Here is an 11384-nt window from a genome sequence, read left to right as displayed (position 1 = left end):
AACTTTTCTTAAAATTCCCAATATAAAAATATGGATGACCATGCTTGTCGTATATTACTTTTCTATTTTATACCCAAAATGTTCATCAACTTATCATTTCAATCTTAAAATCCCAAACACATCCGTTAACGCTTAGATTTTCAAGCCTAATATCGATTCATCTTATAATACACTTGATTAACATTCCTTATAATCTTATAACCAAGATATCCCAAGGTTCCAAATATTGTTAAAAAGTCTAAATCCTCAAAATTCTTATCATTTAACCCATTCAATTCTCATTTATTGCTAAACTAGTTCCCAAATTCCGTAATAATTGCAAGATAAATTCTTAATTTTCTCAAAAATCATCCTAATTGCTCCTTAATTTCGAAAAAATCCTACGATTAACCCATAAGTTCTTGGTATTCTTAATTTTCTTATACATGTTTTCCATGACAAAATTTCAAAAATTTTAAACTTATTTACCGAAAAATCAATTCTTATAATCAATCTTACATTTCATCAAAACTTAAAATCCCAATTTATACATTTTCTTATTCCCAAAGTCGTTGTAAATGCTCGAATCATTATTACTTATGAGTAATTCCCAAAAATTAATTCAACTAGTAACCATGAATCATAAATATTTTCTTAGAAAATCTACGTGTCCCAAAGCATTCATAATATTCATAATCAACTTATGGCCCAAAAGTAGAATGTCAATACTAAAACCCAAAAATCAACATAGTCTAATTCCACCACGAATCCAACATGCGTTGAAATCAAATAATTTCTTATTTCATAACATAACACGTATAAAAATTCAGAGCATATAGAACATATATTATCGTGAAGCTACTAAACATGTGACGTAAACATTTAATTCATGTACTTATGCAGGTAATATCATAAAATCATATAAAACATGTAAACCTACAAGTTTGAGGCTTGATGACTGATCTTCCCGGCGCTGATGGTGGCACAACCCTTTACAGGACCTTTGCTCTGATACCAACTGAAACGTCTGCTATTCATTTTCTTAAAACGTGCTAGAAATTTTTTTTTTAAAACCTCCCTAGCATTGGCCGAACCACCAAAAATTACATAAAATATTTTGGACATCATTTTAAAATAAAACAACCAACTATATATTTGAGAAATACAACCAATACTATAATCTCTCAAAAACATCTAAAAACATAAATAAAAAAAAGTAATAAAATATCTTTAACATTACTTAAAATCATAAATCATAACTAGTGCGAAAAACTAGCGTCGGTCCTCGGGTTATGTGCACCTTCAGTCCAGCAAAGTCAACCATCAAGACCTCCATTATCATATTCATAATCAATATAACCTGCATCAATCACACCTAGTGAGTCTAAAGACTCAACACGTCATATTCTTGATAACGAGTAATACGTAATACAGTTAACATATAACAGTGAAAAATACTTGTACTTAAAATATCGTTTTCATTAAGATAATAAACATAAATATTTTCGTTAACATTTTCATGATGCATAAAACCTTTAAATAAAAACATTTTCATAATCTTATGCATAAACATTTTCATATAAACATAAACATATTCATATTCGTATCCATATTCATATCAACATATTCATATCATCATATTCATATTCATGTTCATATTCGTGTTTGTTGAATTCAGATCGTGATTGTGACTCGTATTCTTAAACGTATTGGGCGATGGATCCATCTAAAAAAACCACAGTACTGGGCGGCGGGGACACCAGCAACACTCTCACCGGTCAACTGGGCCTTGGCCTACGTATTAACATATTCGTATTCGTATCACGTATTCGTATTCGTATCCGTATCCAAGGAAACACGATCGTCGGGCTCCCACTGGGACCATAACCTTCACGATATTTCCAACATGTAGTAGTCACAATCCCTTCACGTCCTTCAACATGTTATCATCACTTAATAAAAACATGCAGATAATATCATTTTATTTTGAAACCAAGAATGCAACATATCTTTAACATGTCCAATTTAATATTTATAATTCATGAACATTTCAAAATCATATTCACATATAAAAATTCATAAACATACATAACCATTGAAAATAATCATATTATCTCACATAAAACAGCATTCAGGACACTGTCATGACGTTTACTAATTTCTAGGTGTAAAAAGATCGTTTTACCCCTGAACGTATAATTTCTAGTTTTTGATATTTTTTTGAATTCATTGACTCTAACATGTCCCAAATAATTATTTAAGCCTAAATTAATTTTCTCATATTTTTATTTGGCATAAATCGATGACTTTTAATTTAATCTTTATATGTGACGTATTAATGCGTTTTAATCCCGAATTAAACCAAACCTTAATATAAAATTCCCAAATTAAAAACTTAGACTTCTAATAATTATTAAACTTAAATATAATTTTTCATAATTTTATTAAGCTTAAATCTAGGTGTTTTCCTATTCGTTTTTAAACTTAGACGTACTCCCTAGTTTTGACTCGTATGGACTCGAAACTTAACCAAACTTTACCAAACTTGAACCAAAGCTTAATAACACCTACCTAACCCATATCCAACCAAATTCCAGCCCATTAAGTCCCTTGAATATGCCTAGAAAGCTACTGAATTTTTCTGCACAAGAGTCAAAGTCCTAATATGATTCGAACCTAGGCTAGCTTCGCCTCTAGCCCTTAACCACCATGTCCAGCCTCTACCCATCCCTACTATGCAGCCCAATTAAGTCTAGAGAACCCTCCCTAACCGCATCTAGCGGCCGTGACCCTCAAACACTTCTAGTCGAAGAGTCCTTTCCCTTAAGGAGTCTATTTTCGTTTTTATTCTTTCTCTATTTTTTTCAGCCTTTAAACATACACCTAGGGACCCTTAAACATGTGAAAAAACATCCCTTCAAGTACCCCTACCATGGCAGCCCCTTTGTGCATCATTATGAAGAGTTTTAAAAAAGAAAAACTCTTGTTTTGTGCATGTATAACCATAAAAACGAAAATATAAAAGTTGTATCATGTTTTTCATGCAATCATGTATCAAACACATAATATGGTGTGAAAGATGAGTAAAAGGAGAATATGGCGTGCCTTTGCGTTTTAAGCGCACGATTATCCGTTGACGATTGCGAAGAACGGCGACGAACGACCTTGGCTTGAACTCCCTTAAAGCTTTTGAATTTTTCTATCAACCTTGAGGTGTGTGTCGTGTAGAGTATGAGAGATTTTTGGTGAGAATTCAGATTGTAGGCGTGGGGATTATGGTGATAATGGGGAGGGTTTAACATATTTTTTAGTTAATTAATCACTAATTAGGCTTAGGCCCATTAAGTAGGCAAGTTAGGCCCATTAGTGGTTAATTAGAATTTTAAAAATAGTTTTGTTTAAATAATTTTGTGAGTTTATTTGCCGGGTTGCCCATAAATTCGTATTTTTGTTGAAAATCCAACACCGATAAAAATTACGTCACGGCGTATAAAATCACGTCAAAACCCCATATTTTTAAAAATAAGAAAAAGCATCCCCTCAATTTAAATAATTAAAAATAATTATTTAATAAAAGCATTTTTCTATTTTCAGCCATCGGTCTCCGTTCCTCGATCGCAACTCGAATAACCTTTAAAAATATATTTTAATGCAACTATGTACAACAATATATTTTAAACATGTAAATATGCACAACATAATTAATTAATGTAAGTAAAACATTTAATTAAAATACAAGATAATTTAATAACTTGCGTGCATGTGGTTCGCGTGAACTTTTAAATTTTCGGGGCGTTACAATCTCCCCCCCTTAAATTGAATTTCGTCCTCGAAATTTGCTTATCCTTAATAACCCAAATTTTAGACTTAGTTCTAGCATCCCAAAAATCCACGCTTTTTTTGCGCTACTCTGATAAAACTTAATTTCTAAAATGTCCTTACGTCTCTTTGAACCCAATTAAATTTTCTTCTAAATCCTTATTTTGCAATTCGCAACTTAAAAAGACCCATAACGACTTAGTGTTGTTACTATTATAAACTCGAATTTCAACTTTTCTTAAAATTCCCAATATAAAAATATGGATGACCATGCTTGTCGTATATTACTTTTCTATTTTATACCCAAAATGTTCATCAACTTATCATTTCAATCTTAAAATCCCAAACACATCCGTTAACGCTTAGATTTTCAAGCCTAATATCGATTCATCTTATAATACCCTTGATTAACATTCCTTATAATCTTATAACCAAGATATCCCAAGGTTCCAAATATTGTTAAAAAGTCTAAATCCTCAAAATTCTTATCATTTAACCCATTCAATTCTCATTTATTGCTAAACTAGTTCCCAAATTCCGTAATAATTGCAAGATAAATTCTTAATTTCCTCAAAAATCATCCTAATTGCTCCTTAATTTCGAAAAAATCCTACGATTAACCCATAAGTTCTTGGTATTCTTAATTTTCTTATACATGTTTTCCATGACAAAATTTCAAAAATTTTAAACTTATTTACCGAAAAATCAATTCTTATAATCAATCTTACATTTCATCAAAACTTAAAATCCCAATTTATACATTTTCTTATTCCCAAAGTCGTTGTAAATGCTCGAATCATTATTACTTATGATTAATTCCCAAAAATTAATTCAACTAGTAACCATGAATCATAAATATTTTCTTAGAAAATCTACGTGTCCCAAAGCATTCATAATATTCATAATCAACTTATGGCCCAAAAGTAGAATGTCAATACTAAAACCCAAAAATCAACATAGTCTAATTCCACCACGAATCCAACATGCGTTGAAATCAAATAATTTCTTATTTCATAACATAACACGTATAAAAATTCAGAGCATATAGAACATATATTATCGTGAAGCTACTAAACATGTGACGTAAACATTTAATTCATGTACTTATGCAGGTAATATCATAAAATCATATAAAACATGTAAACCTACAAGTTTGAGGCTTGATGACTGATCTTCCCGGCGCTGATGGTGGCACAACCCTTTACAGGACCTTTGCTCTGATACCAACTGAAACGTCTGCTATTCATTTTCTTAAAACGTGCTAGAAATTTTTTTTTTAAAACCTCCCTAGCATTGGCCGAACCACCAAAAATTACATAAAATATTTTGGACATCATTTTAAAATAAAACAACCAACTATATATTTGAGAAATAAAACCAATACTATAATCTCTCAAAAACATCTAAAAACATAAATAAAAAAAAGTAATAAAATATCTTTAACATTACTTAAAATCATAAATCATAACTAGTGCGAAAAACTAGCGTCGGTCCTCGGGTTATGTGCACCTTCAGTCCAGCAAAGTCAACCATCAAGACCTCCATTATCATATTCATAATCAATATAACCTGCATCAATCACACCTAGTGAGTCTAAAGACTCAACACGTCATATTCTTGATAACGAGTAATACGTAATACAGTTAACATATAACAGTGAAAAATACTTGTACTTAAAATATCGTTTTCATTAAGATAATAAACATAAATATTTTCGTTAACATTTTCATGATGCATAAAACCTTTAAATAAAAACATTTTCATAATCTTATGCATAAACATTTTCATATAAACATAAACATATTCATATTCGTATCCATATTCATATCAACATATTCATATCATCATATTCATATTCATGTTCATATTCGTGTTTGTTGAATTCAGATCGTGATTGTGACTCGTATTCTTAAACGTATTGGGCGATGGATCCATCTAAAAAAACCACAGTACTGGGCGGCGGGGACACCAGCAACACTCTCACCGGTCAACTGGGCCTTGGCCTACGTATTAACATATTCGTATTCGTATCACGTATTCGTATTCGTATCCGTATCCAAGGAAACACGATCGTCGGGCTCCCACTGGGACCATAACCTTCACGATATTTCCAACATGCAGTAGTCACAATCCCTTCACGTCCTTCAACATGTTATCATCACTTAATAAAAACATGCAGATAATATCATTTTATTTTGAAACCAAGAATGCAACATATCTTTAACATGTCCAATTTAATATTTATAATTCATGAACATTTCAAAATCATATTCACATATAAAAATTCATAAACATACATAACCATTGAAAATAATCATATTATCTCACATAAAACAGCATTCAGGACACTGTCATGACGTTTACTAATTTCTAGGTGTAAAAAGATCGTTTTACCCCTGAACGTATAATTTCTAGTTTTTGATATTTTTTTGAATTCATTGACTCTAACATGTCCCAAATAATTATTTAAGCCTAAATTAATTTTCTCATATTTTTATTTGGCATAAATCGATGACTTTTAATTTAATCTTTATATGTGACGTATTAATGCGTTTTAATCCCGAATTAAACCAAACCTTAATATAAAATTCCCAAATTAAAAACTTAGACTTCTAATAATTATTAAACTTAAATATAATTTTTAATAATTTTATTAAGCTTAAATCTAGGTGTTTTCCTATTCGTTTTTAAACTTAGACGTACTCCCTAGTTTTGACTCGTATGGACTCGAAACTTAACCAAACTTTACCAAACTTGAACCAAAGCTTAATAACACCTACCTAACCCATATCCAACCAAATTCCAGCCCATTAAGTCCCTTGAATATGCCTAGAAAGCTACTGAATTTTTCTGCACAAGAGTCAAAGTCCTAATATGATTCGAACCTAGGCTAGCTTCGCCTCTAGCCCTTAACCACCATGTCCAGCCTCTACCCATCCCTACTATGCAGCCCAATTAAGTCTAGAGAACCCTCCCTAACCGCATCTAGCGGCCGTGACCCTCAAACACTTCTAGTCGAAGAGTCCTTTCCCTTAAGGAGTCTATTTTCGTTTTTATTCTTTCTCTATTTTTTTCAGCCTTTAAACATACACCTAGGGACCCTTAAACATGTGAAAAAACATCCCTTCAAGTACCCCTACCATGGCAGCCCCTTTGTGCATCATTATGAAGAGTTTTAAAAAAGAAAAACTCTTGTTTTGTGCATGTATAATCATAAAAACGAAAATATAAAAGTTGTATCATGTTTTTCATGCAATCATGTATCAAACACATAATATGGTGTGAAAGATGAGTAAAAGGAGAATATGGCGTGCCTTTGCGTTTTAAGCGCACGATTATCCGTTGACGATTGCGAAGAACGGCGACGAACGACCTTGGCTTGAACTCCCTTAAAGCTTTTGAATTTTTCTATCAACCTTGAGGTGTGTGTCGTGTAGAGTATGAGAGATTTTTGGTGAGAATTCAGATTGTAGGCGTGGGGATTATGGTGATAATGGGGAGGGTTTAACATATTTTATAGTTAATTAATCACTAATTAGGCTTAGACCCATTAAGTAGGCAAGTTAGGCCCATTAGTGGTTAATTAGAATTTTAAAAATAGTTTTGTTTAAATAATTTTGTGAGTTTATTTGCCGGGTTGCCCATAAATTCGTATTTTTGTTGAAAATCCAACACCGATAAAAATTACGTCCCGGCGTATAAAATCACGTCAAAACCCCATATTTTTAAAAATAAGAAAAAGCATCCCCTCAATTTAAATAATTAAAAATAATTATTTAATAAAAGCATTTTTCTATTTTCAGCCATCGGTCTCCGTTCCTCGATCTCAACTCGAATAACCTTTAAAAATATATTTTAATGCAACTATGTACAACAATATATTTTAAACATGTAAATATGCACAACATAATTAATTAATGTAATTAAAACATTTAATTAAAATACAAGAGAATTTAATAACTTGCGTGCATGTGGTTCGCGTGAACTTTTAAATTTTCGGGGCGTTACATCACATATTACAAATACAATCTGTTTCAATCAAGATTCATATCTGAACAATTTCTGTATACAACAATTTCAGTTTTCAGATAATTCAATACGATTTTCAATTGTTCGATTCAATCAGTCATACGCTGCGAATATATCACGATATCATAGATACAACGAGCATAAAATCATTAGAATACTTCTAGATATAAGGTTCATCAACCTATATACAGAACTGAAGTATTTCAAAGAGAAACACTCAATCCGATGTAACTCTCGGTCAGCACTCTTCTAACTGGTTTTTTTTTCCAATTCTTTCAGCTCAATCAGTGACATTTTGTACGGAATTCTAGAATTGAAACAGTACTTGCTATCGAATCAAGGCTATAATCAATCTCCCCGACATAAGGCAAATTCGGAATCTCATCTGAAAAGACTTCAGCATCTCATATATCATTGGCAAATCTGCCAATGCTAGGCTCGATTTCAGTACATCTACTATCCACATAAGGATCCATCTGCTCCTTTATGTAACCATCGAGTCATAGACAATACGGATATCAAGGAATTCTGGATCTAGAACCCTCACCGTAGAATTTCTACTCATCAGTCATATCTGGTCTGAATCTTACCATCTCCTGAAAGGAGTCTACAATAGTTCTGTACTTGGTCCGCATATTAATATCAATAACGCGGTCAAAATCAGACAACAAAAGTACAACACATTCTATCTCGATTTCATTCTCATCTTACTGCAGTATACGATGTTTCACAGAATTCATTGATATCAACCTTTTCCCCCAAAAGGTAAAAAGATAAATACTACAGTAAATACAGACCCAACAGCTAAAGCATATCTCAATGCAATTCATACAAAATCATGTATAAGATGTATTAATATCTCTTAATACGTCTGTAAAATAATCATAAAAGAACAGTTACCTGTCACTATATCATGAAGTGCCTCCTGGGTCTATTCCTCAGTCACTCCCACCAGATGATTCTGCTCTCTGAAATCTTCGGGAACCTCTCTGTGGACAAACTCTAGCAAAGTGTCCCTGCTGTCTGCAGATACGGCAACTACCAAATACTCCTTGGCATTGCTCTGTGGGATGTCTCCCTCCACAGGTTCTGCAATAAACTCCAGTATAACTCGGGCTAGAACCACTGGACCTAGATGAACCGCTCGGTCCACTCCCCAATTTCTTAAACTGTTTCTTTCGAGCTTTCAGCAATTCTTGCTTCCCACTCGTACTGCCACTATCAACAAATCTGAGAGGGGATTGCTGTATCTGGGGTCGAATCACGTCGAACCTTCCTCGTTGTCGAATCAAACTTGCCTCAGCTCTCTTTGCTTTATTCAAAGCATCAAAAAAATGATGGGGTCGCTCTACCTTCACCAAGGCAAATATCTTAGGATTCAATCCATTGATGAACTGATCCGCTACAGCTTCATCATTCCCAGCTACGTGAGGAACAAAACGCAGTAAAGTAGAGAATTTAACAACATATTCTTCAATATTCAGTTGGCCCTGTTTCAAATTCTCAAACTCTGCTCTTTTGTCCTCTCGGTACGATCCTGGGAAAAATCTTTGTTAATTTTCAGCTCTGAACATCTTCCACGTGATCACCGTACCACGCTGTTCTAATACTTCCTTGGTTGCAATCCACCCACTCCTTGCAACCTCGTGCAACTGATGCCCAATCAATCTAACCCTGCGTTCATCTGGGTAATCAAGTGAATCAAATAGCATTTCAATATCCTTCAGCCAACTCTCACAATCGTCAGACGTCTCAATACCCCTCAGAATCAGCGGTTGAAATGACTGAAACCTCTTCAACTGTATTTCCATCGGAGTTTCTGACACATCCATCTGACTAGTCGAAATACTACCCGGTTCTGGGATTCTTCGAGGAGGAATATCTGATTACCAAAATAATTAGTAACCAAATACAACAAACCTGTTTTAGTCCTCCTCTGATCATCTTACTGCTGATCAAGAATCGGTTCTGATTCATTCTCAATAACACATGTTTATAAACAAATCAGATAAGCAAGTTAACATGTATTATATAAAGCAGTACCCTACTCACTAGCTCCTATTTCCGTCTAAATGATCTATCGCTCTGATACCACCTGCTGTGGGGACCCGGACGCTAATTCATGTCTTAATCATTATTAATGTCAAATATAACAATTAAAAAAAGTGGGACTAATTTTTTTCTAAATATAAATGCGGAAATGAAATAATAATCTATCAGATATACATGTCAAAGTCAAAGTACAATCATGTACTACATGTCTCTATCTCAACTAGGTTCAACGACTATATATCCAGTGCTGAATCCTATTCTGCTTCTGGGCCCGATTCTCCACGCTAACTAAAGTCTCTCATCCTCTTCCTGATCCTGATCCTGATCCTGTCCCACCTGTTGTCATACACACATACAAACAAGACAACAGCCGGATAACTCCAGTGAGAATTACATTCCCAGTATAAATCATGTATACATGCATTTCATATAAACAAAAATAAAAGCATGAAATAGATAATCATAACATGTATCAAAATCAGAAACATGAATCAATACAAACTCTGAATCACACTCCGTGATTCTCAGACTCTGACTCGACTCATCCTAATCTACGAATCCCGATCTGAATAAGAACGCAATGTTCTCCCATCTACTTTACCCCAGCTAGATGGTGGTACATTCTAAGTCCCAGACTTTGGCTGTCTATATTGAAGATCTGCAATAGGAGTCGGTCTTCTCCTCAGTCTATCAATATATATATCCAAAAGTCTAGTGACTTGGCGGTTCTGCCATGGAGGTTCTACCAAAGACTAGGCGGATCTGCCCAATTCTAAGTCATGCTTTGCTACAATTGAATAGAGTAAGCATATCAATATCAAACATTGCAAATATCAAATGCAATAATCATTCAGTATGTGATTTTGGGAAACTCAAGTCAAATCTAACTCGAGTTGTGCAATCCCGAATCAACATTTATTTATACCTTTCATTTCTTTCTGTCGATCTGACTCTGTCGAAGTCTCGAACTCACTGCCTATCAAATCAATGTCCTGTTATAGCTGTCATCGCTAGGAACACAGTACTGTACTCGGATTCAAATTATGACGGGCGGATTGTACCGAATCACGATTAATCTCTTCGAAGGAATAAAACCATTCTTCTGAATTCCTTTCTCGATTTCTTCAGATAATTCTGAGGGATTTGTATATATATATATATATATATATCCAATTGCATGTAAAGATACCTGTATACTTTTCCATATTTTGCAAGCGGCGCTCGGGCGGTTGCAAATTACCGCTCGGGCGCGGCACGTTCTGTAAGGCTCGAGATTTATTAGTCTTCATTGATGTGATATTCGGAAGATATGAGTATGCATGACATGTAATGAGAGGCACTAAATGAGATTATGAAGTGTTGCTTGAAGAAAGAGACCGCACCCGCGCTACGAACAAGACCGCACCCGCGGTTGATGGACAGAGAGTTGGAGATTAATTACGGAAGTGACACCGCACCCGTGGTGAAGAAGTACCGCACCCGCGGTGCATGGCCAGTCGGGTATG

Source organism: Primulina tabacum, chromosome 12, assembly GCF_025594145.1.
Source record: "Primulina tabacum isolate GXHZ01 chromosome 12, ASM2559414v2, whole genome shotgun sequence".
Taxonomy (NCBI): domain Eukaryota; kingdom Viridiplantae; phylum Streptophyta; class Magnoliopsida; order Lamiales; family Gesneriaceae; genus Primulina; species Primulina tabacum.
The sequence above is the reverse complement of the archived record's forward strand: the minus strand, read 5'-3'. Positions refer to the sequence as shown.